At 41.8% G+C, this 14,735-nt stretch overlaps 1 protein-coding gene across 2 annotated transcripts in view; it reads right to left on the reverse strand.

Annotated features, from left to right (window-relative positions):
* SLCO4C1 (solute carrier organic anion transporter family member 4C1) overlaps window positions 1-14,735 on the reverse strand; it is a 118,689-nt gene that overhangs the window by 72,175 nt on the left and 31,779 nt on the right. The window lies entirely within an intron of this gene.

Here is a 14,735-nt window from a genome sequence, read left to right on the forward strand (position 1 = left end):
GTACACGAGCACTGAGCTCAGTGAGCAGCCAGAGCGGTGGCATGCATTGTTGATGTGACGACACTACTGCAGCCAAAACACTGATACCAGAGCAGCATCAGGGAGGCGGCACGGGAAGCAAAGAGGGCATCTGCTGAGTTTGTACTTTAAGTATTTTACATAGATTGGGGTACACTTTCTTGAAAGTGGGCAACCCTTTACACTAATTACAAACTGACACAGAGATGAGCGACAAGATTCAAAGTGAGTCAAATTTGTGTAAAATTTTTAGGAATTCACTGAACCGAGAAAATTTGTACAATTTGCAATATGCTTTACAAATTAGCGAATTTCATCAGGGAATGATCATATGACCTCGAACAGGCTTCCTCAATATGCTTTGTAGCTATTACATCACATGCTGCAGCACAGCCAATCGGTAGGGATTATCATAGCCTGTATAAAAGCAAAAACAAGAAATACAGCAGCCATTTATGGTGAACCAGGGTAGTGAGATGATGTTACAACTCACAGTTTAGAGATAGGGTTCGCTCACATAAGTATATAACTTGGACCAGTTATATTTTATGGGATACCAATCGGACCAATGTTATATAATCGGGCACTGAATTTTTGTGTATCGACCGAATCTTCTCCATCTTCTCACTTGTAGTACGATTCTCTCACCCAAGAGAATCAGATCACACTAAAATGACACTTAGCTAAAACTATGATCAGAATTTTTGCTGAGTGTCATTACGATAGTCGATTTTCCTGCATGAGAGAATCAACGCTGGTGTGAGCGAGCCCATAGAAATACAGTTATATGAAAAAGTTTGGGCACCCCTATTAATCTTAAGCTTAATGTTTTATAAAAATTGTTTTTTTTGCCACAGCTATTTCAGTTTCATATATCTAATAACTGTTGGACACAGTAATGTTTCTGCCTTGAAATGAGGTTTATTGTACTAACAGAAAATGTGCAATCTGCATTCAAAAAAAATTTGACAGGTGCATAAGTATGGGCACCCCACCAGAAAAGTGACATTAATATTTAGTAGATCCTCCTTTTGCAAAAAATAACAGCCTATAGTCGCTTCCAGTAGCTTTTAATGAGTTCCTAGATCCTGGATGAAGGTATTTTTGACCATTCCTCTTTACAAAACAATTCCAGTTCAGTTAAGTTTGATGGTCGCCAAGCATGAACAGCCCTCTTCAAATGATCCCACAGATGTTCAATGATATTCAGGTCTGGGGACTGGGATGGCCATTCCAGAACAGTGTAATTGTTCCTCTGCATGAATGCCTAAGTAGATTTGGAGCGGTGTTTTGGATCATTGTCTTGCTGAAAGATCCATCCCCTGCGTAACTTCAACTTTGTCACTGATTCATGAACATTATTGTCAAGAATCTGCTGATACTGAGAGGGATCCATGCGTCCCTCAACTTTAACAAGATTCCCGGTGCCAGCATTGGCCACACAGCCCCAAAGCATGATGGAACCTCCACCAAATTTTACTGTGGGTAGCAAGTGTTTTTCTTGGAATGCTGTTTTTTGGCCACCATGCATAACGCCTTTTGGTATGACCAAACAAATCCATCTTGGTTTCATCAGTCCACAGGAACTTCTTCCAAAAAGAAATTGGCTTCTCCAAATGTGCTTTTGCATACCTCAGCCTACTCTGTTTGTGGCGTGCTTACAGAAACGGCTTCTTTCGCATCACTCTCCCATACAGCTTCTCCTTGTGCAAAGTGCGTTGTATAGTTGACCGATGCACAGTGACACCATATGCAGCAAGTTGATGCTGCAGCTCGTTGGAGGTGGCCTGAGGGTTGTCCTTGACTGATCTCCCCATTCTTATTCTCTACCTTTCTGATGTTTTTCTTGGCCTGCCACTTCTGGCCTTAACAAGAACTGTACCTGTGTTCTTCCATTTCCTTTCTATGTTCCTCACAGTGGAAATTGACAGGTTAAATCTCTGAGACAGCTTTTTGTATCGTTCCCCTGAACAACTATGTGGAATAATCTTTGTTTTCAGATCATTAGACAGTTGTTTTGAGGAGCCCATGATGCCACTCTTCAGAGGAGATTCAAACAGGAGAACAACTTGCAAGTGGCCACTTTCAGTAGCTTTTCTCATGATTGCATACACCTGGCTATGAAGTTCAAAGCTCAATGAGGTTAGAAAACCAAAAAATGTGCTTTAGTAAGTCAGTAAAAAGTAGGTAGGAGTATTTAAAACAAGAAAATGATAAGGGTGCCCATACTTATGCACCTGTCAAATTTTGTATGAATGCAGATTGCACATTTTCTGTTAGTACAATAAACCTCATTTCAAGGCAGAAACATTACTGTGTCCAACAGTTATTAGATGAAACTGAAATAGCTGTTGAAAAAAAAACAATTTTTATAAAACACTAATCTTAAGATTAATAGGGGTGCCCAAACTTTTTCATATAACTGTAGGAAGAAGACACCATAAAATACTAAAGAAACTGTACAGGAAGTATTTGACAGCATAGAAGTGAAGATTAGTGGCTGAGGAAAAGAGAATAGTGTCATACACGTTTTTGATGGCAACTCAAGCTCTTGAGAACTTCCAAATCACCACAAAACTGTTCACTGCGATTGAAATTTTCTGGGAAAATTCAGCGAATCTGGCGAATTGGCATTCCAACAGATGCACTCATCTCTAGATTTACATCATTAAAGAGTTTGTCTATAACCGTTCTATGTTTTTTGTCAACCTTTGGAATTTTCTGTCTTTATTCTTTGGTTTTCAACAGTACTCTCCTTATTCATTGGTCACCGTAACAAGTGCGAAATGAATATCTATGTGCTACCATTCATTTCATTCTTTTGTATTTCCCTGGGATATTCACTTACACCTCCTGAGAAATAACTCCATGGTAACATTTGTACAAAGGAAATAACCTGCAAAAAGATGCTGGCATCTTAAAACAGTAGTTTAAAAATACAACTAAGCCATGTATTAACGTGAATGTGTCAGCTAATATGCTGCCCTCTTAAAGGGAAACATATTACAGCTATATGGTACACCAAGCTGCAAAAGGGCACAAAAATATTAGCTACTAGTTATTGAACTAATAGCTACTTGTGAACGAGTAAAGTGCATTTACTGTGGGGTGATTGACAGCCTGCTATGTAGAGATCGAGAACTTAAAGGGATTCTGTCAACCCCAAAATGCATTTTAGAATAGCTAAACAAATATAGTGGCTTGCTAAAGTATTCACCCCCCTTGGCATTTTTCGTGTTTTGCTACCTCTCAACATGTTTTTTTTTTGAGGGTTTGCATCATTTCATGTAAAGAGCATGCCTACAACTGTGAACATGTTTTTCTTTTTATTGTGAAGCAAACAATAGGACAAAATTACTGAAAACGTCAGTGTGCATAACTATTCACCCCTAATGTCAGTACTTTGTAGAACCGCAATTACAGCTGCAAGCCGCTTTGAAGTCTGTATGAGCTTTCCATATCTTGCCTCTGGGATTTTTGCCCATTCTTCAAGGCATAACTGCTCCAGCTCTTTCAATTTAGATGGTTTCCTCCGGTGAACAGCAATTCTCAAGTCTGACCACCGATTCTCAATTGGATTAAGGTCTGGCTTGGAGGAGGCCACTTCAAAACATTTACACGATTCCCCTTAAACCACTCGCGTGTTCCTTTGGGTCATTGTCTTGTTGGAAGGTGAACCTCCATCCAAGTCCTAAATCATTGACAGATTCTACTGGGACCATTTTTCCTGTCCCTGCAGTTAAAAAATATTACTATAGCATGATGCTGTCACCACCATGTTTCACTGTGAGGATGGTGTTCTTGGGGTGAAGAGCTGTGTTGTTTTGGCGCCAGACATAGCGTTTACCTTGGTGGCCAAAAAGTTCAACTTTCATGTCATTTGATCACAGCACCTTCCTCAACACATTTGGGAAGTCTCCCACATGTCTTTTGGCAAACTTAAAATGAGCCTTATAATTTTTGTGTGCAAGTAAAGGCTTTTTTTCTGCCCACTTTTTCATAAAGTCACCTTCATGAAGTGAATGGCTTATTGTTGCGTATGGACAGGTTCTCTAGTTTCTGCTTGGGAACTCTGCAGCTCATTCAGGGTTATCTTTGGTCTCTGTGCGGACTCTCTGTCTAATGTCCTCCTTGCCCAGGCTGGTAGTTTTTGTGGACGGCCCTCTCTTGGCAGGTCTGTTGTGGTACCATGTTCTTTCCATTTGGTGATAATGGATTTGATGGTGCTCTGTGGGATCATTATTGTGCATGTGCACACACCTGGGGCAGTGTTTGCTCTAAGAGTGAGCACTGTCATTTACAAGCCAAGGCAACCCCCAGAGGCAAATTTAGTGGATGTGGCCATAAGCTGGGTGCACGAACCCCACTTATTTGCATATAGAATAACACTTGTTGTTGCATGCAATGTACCAGTAACATGTACATGTATATAGAGTGCTAGTATGATTTTGATAGGGGTGAAGGCCTCTATATTAATGGTTAGTCAATCTAAATAGCATTTTGGGATTGACAAACTTTAATTAAAAAAAATTAGAATAAAAGCATACCATGCAGACACATGCCATTATCACCAGCCTTTGTTTGTCAATGCAGACTTCACACATTAGTTGACAACTCCCACAGGTACAGCATAGAGAATCTGAAATAGCTGAAAAAATATATGTTTTGATGGCTGACATAATTTTTTTATTATATCGTCAGGTTTTTTTTAACATTTTATTTGCCAATGAAACCAGTCTACCAAGAATCTGCAGCCAGATTTAATATGAAAAAACTGCCAGAGGGATTTTAGGGCGTTTGTCATTATTAGCAGAAATAAATAAATAAAAATTAAGCATCAATCAAGAGATTATGGCTTAAGGATAATAGAGGAACACAAAATGTACCGTAAAACTTCCCAATGAGCAAACAAATACAAAAGTACTTCACATTGTACAAATCATAGGAGTGCAGACTTAGCCTGAAATACTCAGATGTTAACCTAAGAAAATGGATAATACATCACATGTGTACGGTATATTTATAGATATATTATCCCTTTTGAGATCGAGGGCTTTTGGATTTTTTTCAGTTATTCCAAGAGCTATAACTTTTTTATTTTTCCATCAAAAATGCTGTATTCTGAATTTTACAGGCGAATGTGTTGTTTTAATGGTAGCACTTTACCAATTTATTGACTTTTTAGGGGGGTGGTTGAAAAAAAATCAATTTTGCCATTATTTTTTGCATTGCTTTAAAAGTCATGTGCCTTACAATATAAATAATATTATAAATAACTTTATGCTATGGGTCACAATTACACCTATACAAAATACACATATACATTTTTTTATTGAAAAGTATATTATTTTTATGTTGTCACAATTCATGACCTATGACTTTTTACTATTCTGTAAAACACTTACATCTACTTTTCTACAGACATTTGAAGGCTTGTCTTCAGTGCCACAGTTTGTTCTTTTTTGCACGACTTTTACTAATTTTATTTTTAAGTAAAATAGCAATTTTAACTTAAAGTTGACATATTTTATGGCGCATGATGCAATAATAACCAAAGAAAAGTTTTCTACATTAAGGTTTGAAATTTGCTTTAATATTTCAAAATATGTTTGGACAAATTAACTCTATTGGCCTTAACCCTTTAAGGGCAGGGGGATTTTTTTTTGCTCTTTTATGTTTTCCTCCCTTTCTTCTGAAAGCCGTAACTTTTTATTTTTCTGTCAACATAGCTATATGACGGCACTTTAACATATGATGTACAGAAAAACGTACTGAAAAAAAGTGAGGTGAATTGGTGAAAGTAATCTAATTCCCTCATTGTTTTTTGTTGGTTTTGTTTACAACACTTATTGTGTGGCAAAAATGACTAGGCAACATGATTTTAACCCCTTCCCGACCTTTGACGCCACGTAGGCGTCATGAAAGTCGGTGCCATTCCGACCCATGACGCCTATGCGGCGTCATGGAAAGATCGCGTCCCTGCAGATCGGGTGAAAGGGTTAACTCCCATTTCACCCGATCTGCAGGGACAGGGGGAGTGGTAGTTTAGCCCAGGGGGGGTGGCTTCACCCCCTCGTGGCTACGATCGCTCTGATTGGCTGTTGAAAGTGAAACTGCCAATCAGAGCGATTTGTAATATTTCACCCATTATAACGGGTGAAATATTACAATCCAGCCATGGCCGATGCTGAAATATCATCGGCCATGGCTGGAAATACTAGTGTGCCCCCACCCCACCCCTCCGATCGCCCCCCCAGCCCTCCGATCTGGCCGGTACACTGCTCCGGCTCCCCTCCATCCAGTGCTCCGCTCCCCCCCGTGCTCTTGTCCGCTCCCCCTGTGCTCCAATCACCCCCCCGTGCTCCAATCACCCCCCCTGCACTCCGATCCACCCCCCCCCGGTGCTCCGTTCCACCCCCCCGTGCTCCATTCCAGCCCCCCCGTGCTCCGTTCCACGCCCCCCGTGCTCCGTTCCACCCCTCCCGCACTCCGATTCCCCCCCCCGGGCTCCGATCCCCCCCCCCGTGGTCCCCCCCCACCCCATCATACTTACCGATCCAGCCGGGGTCCCGTCCGTCTTCTCCCTGGGCGCCGCCATCTTCCAAAATGGCGGGCGCATGCGCAGTGCGCCCGCCGAATCTGCCGGCCGGCAGATTCGTTCCAAAGTGCATTTTGATCACTGAGATATAATCTATCTCAGTGATCAAAATAAAAAAAATAATAAATGACCCCCCCCCTTTGTCACCCCCATAGGTAGGGACAATAAAAAAATAAAGAAATTTTTTTTTTCCACTAATGTTAGAATAGGGTTAGGGTTAGGGTTAGGGGTAGGGTTAGGGGTAGGGTTAGGGGTAGGGTTAGGGGTAGGGTTAGGGGTAGGGCTAGGGGTAGGGGTAGGGTTAGGGCTAGGGGTAGGGGTAGGGTTAGGGCTAGGGGTAGGGGTAGGGGTAGGGTTAGGGTTAGGGTTAGGGCTAGGGGTAGGGTTAGGGCTAGGGTTAGGGTTTCGGTATGTGCACACGTATTCTGGTCCTCTGCGGATTTTTCCGCTGCGGATTTGATAAATCCGCAGTGCTAAACCGCTGCGGATTTATGGCGGATTTACCGCGCGTTTTCTGCGCATTTCACTGCGGTTTTACAACTGCGATTTTCTATTTGAGCAGTTGTAAAACCGCTGCGGAATCCGCACAAAGAAGTGACATGCTGCGGAATGTAAACCGCTGCGTTTCCGTGCAGTTTTTCCGCAGCATGTGTACAGCGATTTTTGTTTCCCGTAGGTTTACATTGAACTGTAAACTCATGGGAAACTGCTGCGGATCCGCAGCGTTTTCCGCAGCGTGTGCACATACCTTTAGCATTAGGCTATGTGCACACGGTGCGGATTTGGCTGCGGATTCGCAGCAGTGTTCCATCAGGTTTACAGTACCATGTAAACATATGGAAACCAAATCCGCTGTGCCCATGGTGCAGAAAATACCACGCGGAAACGCTGCGTTGTATTTTCCGCAGCATGTCAATTCTTTGTGCGGATTCCGCAGCGTTTTACACCTGTTCCTCAATAGGAATCCGCAGGTGAAATCCGCACAAAAAACACTGGAAATCCGCGGAAAATCCGCAGGTAAAACGCAGTGCCTTTTACCCGCGGATTTTTCAAAAATGGTGCGAAAATATCTCACACGAATCCGCAACGTGGGCACATAGCCTTAGGGTTAGGGTTGGAATTAGGGTTGTGGTTATGGTTAGGGGTGTGTTGGGGTTAGGGTTGTGGTTAGGGGTGTGTTGCGGTTAGGGTTGTGTTTAGGGTTATGGCTACAGTTGGGATTAGGGTTAGGGGTGTGTTGGGGTTAGTGTTGGAGGTAGAATTGAGGGGTTACCACTGTTTAGGCACATCAGGGGTCTCCAAACGCAACATGGCGCCACCATTGATTCCAGCCAATCTCGTATTCAAAAAGTCAAATGGTGCTCCCTCACTTCCGAGCCCTGACGTGTGCCCAAACAGTGGTTTACCCCCACATATGGGGTACCAGCATACTCAGGACAAACTGCGCAACAATTACTGGGGTCCAATTTCTCCTGTTACCCTTGTGAATCAAAAAAAATGCTTGCTAAAACATAATTTTTGAGGAAAGAAAAATGATTTTTTATTTTCACGGCTCTGCGTTGTAAACGTCTGTGAAGCACTTGGGGGTTCAAAGTGCTCACCACATATCTAGATAAGTTCCTTGGGGGGTCTAATTTCTAAAATGGGGTCACTTGTGGGGGTTTCTACTGTTTAGGCACACCAGGGGCTCTGCAAACGCAACGTGACACCCGCAGACCATTCCATCAAAGTCTGCATTTCAAAAGTCACTACTTCCCTTCTGAGCCCCGACGTGTGCCCAAACAGTGGTTTACCCCCACTCATGGGGTATCAGCGTACTCAGGAGAAACTGGACAACAACTTTTGGGGTCCAATTTCTCCTGTAACCCTTGGGAAAATAAAAAATTCTGGGCTAAATAATTATTTTTGAGGAAAGAAAACGTATTTATTATTTTCACGGCTCTGCATTATAAACTTCTATGAAGCACTTGGGGGTTCAAAGTGCTCACCACACATCTAAATAAGTTCCTTTCGGGGTCTAGTTTCCAAAATGGGGTCACTTGTGGGGGGTTTCTACTGTTTAGGCACATCAGGGGCTCTGCAAACGCAACGTGACGCCCGCAGAGCATTCCATCAAAGTCTGCATTTCAAAACGTCACTACTTCAATTCCAAGCCCCGGCATGTGCCCAAACAGTAGTTTACCCCCACATATGGGGTATCACCATACTCAGGAGAAACTGGACAACAAATATTGGGGTCAAATTTCTCCTGTTACCCTTGGGAAAATTAAAAAATTCTGGGCTAAATAATTATTTTTGAGGAAAGAAAACGTATTTATTATTTTCACGGCTCTGCATTATAAACTTCTATTAAGCGCTTGGGGGTTCAAAGTGCTCACCACACATCTAGATAAGTTCCTTTCGGGGTCTAGTTTCCAAAATGCGGTCACTTGTGGGGGGTTTCTACTGGTAAGCCACATCAGGGGCTCTGCAAACGCAACGTGACGCCCACAGAGCATTCCATCAAAGTCTGCATTTCAAAACGTCACTACTTCACTTCCGAGCCTCGGCATGTGCCCAAACAGTGGTTTACCCCCACATATGGGGTATCAGCGTACTCAGGAGAAACTGGACAACAACTTTTGGGGTCCAGTTTCTTCTGTAACCCTTGGGAAAATAAAAAATTCTGGGCTAAATAATTATTTTTGAGGAAAGAAAACGTATTTATTATTTTCACGGCTCTGCATTATAAACTTCTATGAAGCACTTGGGGGTTCAAAGTGCTCACCACACATCTAGATAAGTTCCTTTGGGGGTCTAGTTTCCAAAATGGGGTCACTTGTGGGGGGTTTCTACTGTTAAGCCACATTAGGGGCTCTGCAAACGCAACGTGACGCCCACAGAGAATTCCATCAAAGTCTGCATTTCAAAACGTCACTACTTCACTTCCGAGCCCCGGCATGTGCCCAAACAGTGATTTACCCCCACATATGGGGTATCAGCGTACTCAGGAGAAACTGGACAACAACTTTTGGGGTCAAATTTCTCCTGTTACCCTTGGGAAAATAAAAAATTGCAGGCTAAAAATCATTTTTGAGAAAATAATTTTTTTTTTTTTCATGGCTCTGCGTTATAAACTTCTGTGAAGCACTTGGGGGTTCAAAGTCCTCACCACACATCTAGATTAGTTCCTTTGGGGGTCTAGTTTCCAAAATGGTGTCATTTCTGGGGGATCTCCAATGTTTAGGCACACAGGGGCTCTCCAAACGTGACATGGTGTCCGCTAATGATTGGAGCTAATTTTCCATTTAAAAAGCCAAATGGCGTGCCATCCCTTCCGAGCCCTGCCGTGCGCCCAAACAGTGGTTTACCCCCACATATTGGGTATCTGCGTACTCAGGACAAACAGGACAACAATATTTGGGGTCCAATTTCTCCTATTATCCTTGGCAAAATAGGAAATTCCAGGCTAAAAAATCATTTTTGAGGAAAGAAAAATTATTTTTTATTTTCATGGCTCTGCGTTATAAACTTCTGTGAAGCACCTGGGGGTTTAAAGTGCTCAATATGCATCTAGATAAGTTCCTTGGGGGGTCTAGTTTCCAAAATGGGGTCACTTGTGGGGGATCTCCAATGTTTAGGCACACAGGGGCTCTCCAAACGCGACATGGTGTCCGCTAACAATTGGAGCTAATTTTCCATTCAAAAAGTCAAATGGCGCGCCTTCCCTTCCGAGCCCTGCCGAGTGCCCAAACAGTGGTTTACCCCCACATATGAGGTATCGACGTACTCGGGAGAAATTGCCCAACAAATTTTATGATCCATTTTACCCTACTGCCCATGTGAAAATGAAAAAATTGAGGCGAAAAGAATTTTTTTGTGAAAAAAAAGTACTTTTTCATTTTTACAGATCAATTTGTGAAGCACCTGAGGGTTTAAAGTGCTCACTAGGCATCTAAATAAGTTCCTTGGGGGGTCTAGTTTCCAAAATGGGGTCACTTGTGGGGGAGCGCCAATGTTTAGGCACACAGGAGCTCTCCAAACGCGACATGGTGTCCGCTAACGATGGAAATAATTTTTCATTCAAAAAGTCAAATGGCGCTCCTTCCCTTCCGAGCCTTACCATGTGCCCAAACAGTGGTTTACCCCCACATGTGAGGTATTGTTGTACTCAGGAGAAATTGCCCAACACATTTTAGGATCCATTTTATCCTGTTGCCCATGTGAAAATGAAAAAATTGAGGCTAAAAGAATTTTTTTGTGAAAAAAAAGTACTTTTTCATTTTTACGGATTAATTTGTGAAGCACCTGGGGGTTCAAAGTGCTCACTATGCATCTAGATAAGTTCCTTGTGGCGTCTAGTTTCCAAAATGGGGTCACTTGTGGGGGAGCTCCAATTTTTAGGCACACGGGGGCTCTCCAAACGTGACATGGTGTCCGCTAAAGAGTGGAGCCAATTTTTGATTCAAAAAGTCAAATGGCGCTCCTTCCCTTCCAAGCCCTGCCGTGCGCCCAAACAGTGGTTTACCCCCACATATGAGGTATCAGCGTACTCAGGACAAATTGGACAACAACTTTCGTGGTTCAGTTTCTCCTTTTACCATTGAGAAAACAAAAAAATTGTTGCTAAAAGATAATTTTTGTGACTAAAAAGTTAAATGTTCATTTTTTCCTTCCATGTTGCTTCTGCTGCTGTGAAGCACCTGAAGGGTTAATAGACTTCTTGAATGTGGTTTTGAGTACCTTGAGGGGTGCAGTTTTTAGAATGGTGTCACTTTTGGGTATTTTCAGCCATATAGACCCCTCAAACTGACTTCAAATGTGAGGTGGTCCCTAAAAAAAATGGTTTTGTAAATTTCGTTGTAAAAATGACAAATCGCTGGTCAAATTTGTAGCATGTTAGGTCATATGGACCATGTGCCAAAATACAAATAATATCAAGAGTCAGGGGAGCTCAATATCTAATAGTGCAAACATCATGCCAATGCATAGACACAGATATTCAAAATTGTGATAGAGAAAAAAAATGATAGGCTGAAATAGGTAATCCCCCTCCAGATAAGGTGCTAATGCGACCGTTCCCGGCTGTAAACTACTGGGGAATGAATGAGAAGCAGCGAGCACAGACTCACCATTAGTTACTGAGCCCTCGCCCACAGGGTCTCATTCATTCCCCAGTACTTTACAGCTGGGAACAGTCGTATTAACACCGCTCCCGATTGTAAACTGTACATTTCCCTAGATATGGATTACTGCGTGGGACTGACTGTACGCCGGACAGGTATGGGCATATTGTTGTTTTTTTATTTTGACTTTTTTTTTTTTTACAGGAGATTGAGCGCCTTGCTTGGAATGGCAGACTAATAAAGATGGCAAAACTGTGTTTATTGTTTGATTTAATTAAAATACTTTTTTCTTACTGTGTGTTTTATTAACCCTTTAACTATAGGATTAGTAATGGAGAGGTGTCTTATTGACACCTCTCCATTACTAAGCCGGCTTAATGTCACCTTACAATAGGAAGGTGACATTAACCCCTCATTACCCCACTTGCCACCACTACAGGGCAAGTGGGAAGAACAGGTCAAAGCTCCAGAATTGGTGCATCTAATAGATATGCCTTTTCTGGGCAGCTGCCGTCTGCTGATTTTAGACTGGGGGCCTATATCCATGGCCCCTTACCAGCCTGAGAATAGCAGCCGCAGCTGTAAGTTTTGACGGGTTGGTTTAAATTTATAGAGGGACCCCATGTCTGTTTTCCTTTCATTCATTCTCCCCTGCTCGCTGGCCAAGCAGGGGAGAAGGGATGACAGCCAGCTTCAGCACCACACACAGGGGAACAGCGCTTACTGTAGTGCTTCTTTTCTGGCGGCCGTCCGTGTGGTACTGATGCAGCACACAGGCGGCACATGGTTGCTACAGGTGTGCCACATGTAGAACGCACACAGACACACAGACACGGATATCACCGATACCATGTTTACCGGTACCGGAAATATCAGGACGTGTGAAACCGGCCTCAAAAAGCACGGTGGGCATGGGATTTCAAATCCCATCCACTTTGTTAGAACTGTAAGACGCTGAAAAAAACACAGCAGCAAAAACTCAGCATGGAAACTTACATTTAAAGGCTGCTTCAAATTTAATTAACCTTTCAAGAGACCTGTCCAAAAAATGTGATAGGGGAACAAATGCCTATGTCTATGTGCCACTATGCAGGACATCCAGGATAGAAATGGCCACAGCCACACACATGATGTGCAGTAATAGTGATTTCTGAAATGTAAAAAGGTAAAAATGACTCAGTAAAGTGGAAGCAAAGATTTATGTCAATCAAAATTGATCCAAAAGCTTTTTAAATTCCTTACTTCAGAATTAAAATCATTGTCTTTGCTCAAAATTATAAATGTGGACAATAAGCTATTGCTCACCAAACGTAACTGGGTTTCACATAATGATAATTCTACCAAGTCCATTAAGACATCAGTCTAACGGGCACCATAGACAATAGATAGACAATAGACTAAAGTTGATGAACATGAACCATCTCAATCAATAAGATTGTCAGGTAAAATCTAAAATTAATGATTGTTATAGTCATTTGATCATAGACCTTCATTGTTAAAAATGAAGTAGGCTTTAATTCTTTTATCAAATTTTGGACAAAAGATATTTTGCTAAAAAAAATATTTGTCTATTAATGATCTTTCATTGTAAAAATAGTCCAAGTAAAATAATTTGTTCTCCATTTGGTGTTACAAACACTTATCTCCTGGTTGAATGACTATTATGAGCAATATGGACTCAAATGTACAGCCATGGCCGAAAGCGTTGCGGCCTTTGAAATTGTTCCAGAAAATGAAGCATTTCCTATGAAAATTATTGCAATGACGCGCTTTGTTATATACATGTTTATTTCCTCTGTGTGTATTGGAACAACACCAAAAAACAGAGATAAAAAGACAATTTTCTTAATTTTATCGAACAATTTCAAGAGTGCCAACACTTTTGACCATGACTGCATATGGCTATGTCAGCATTATGACTGGGCATTAAGTGACCATTGCTTATATGCTTGTACAGCACTGCAGAAGATTAGGGTTAAATAAGAGCTATGCAAAGATCAATTAAAGCGAATCTGTCACCCCATTTTAGGCCTATAAGCTAAGGCCACCACCATCAGGGGCTTATCTACAGCATTCTATAATGCTGTAGATTAGCCCCCGATGTAACCTGAAAGATCAACCAAATACCCTGTTTTTTACATCTTTTACTAGCACTTGCGGATTACTGCAACATTTTTTCAAACTGAGTGTTTTTGGTTTTACTATTCTCTTTTGTGTCTTCAGGTTTCTTGGTGGTGTGTGAACATGATCATACAGACTTGTTCACTGTGCAAGTAGCCCATGTGTTCCTGTTTCCATAATTGTTCTCTTGTGTCTACAAGACTGGGGAGTTCCACCACTCCTCTTGGGCTATCTGCACAAAAGCTGTTCTACACTGTATGCACACATGGATTTTTCCTCTCTGAACCCTGTTCACACAGGTTATATACAGATGATCAGGTTTTTAAATACATCAGATAGGGATTGCATACATTAGTTAGGACTGCTCTGATAAGGGTATACCGTGAAGATTGGTAGAGCAGCTTAGTATACATTTTTTGCAAAAAACGTATCAACCAAATACCCTGTTTTTTACATCTTTTACTAGCACTTGCGGATTACTGCAACATTTTTTCAAACTGAGTGTTTTTGGTTTTACTATTCTCTTTTGTGTCTTCAGGTTTCTTGGTGGTGTGTGAACATGATCATACAGACTTGTTCACTGTGCAAGTAGCCCATGTGTTCCTGTTTCCATAATTGTTCTCTTGTGTCTACAAGACTGGGGAGTTCCACCACTCCTCTTGGGCTATCTGCACAAAAGCTGTTCTACACTGTATGCACACATGGATTTTTCCTCTCTGAACCCTGTTCACACAGGTTATATACAGATGATCAGGTTTTTAAATACATCAGATAGGGATTGCATACATTAGTTAGGACTGCTCTGATAAGGGTATACCGTGAAGATTGGTAGAGCAGCTTAGTATACATTTTTTGCAAAAAACGTATCAACCAAATACCCTGTTTTTTACATC

This window comes from Ranitomeya imitator, chromosome 1 (assembly GCF_032444005.1).
Source record: "Ranitomeya imitator isolate aRanImi1 chromosome 1, aRanImi1.pri, whole genome shotgun sequence".
In the NCBI taxonomy this organism is placed as follows: Eukaryota; Metazoa; Chordata; class Amphibia; order Anura; family Dendrobatidae; genus Ranitomeya; species Ranitomeya imitator.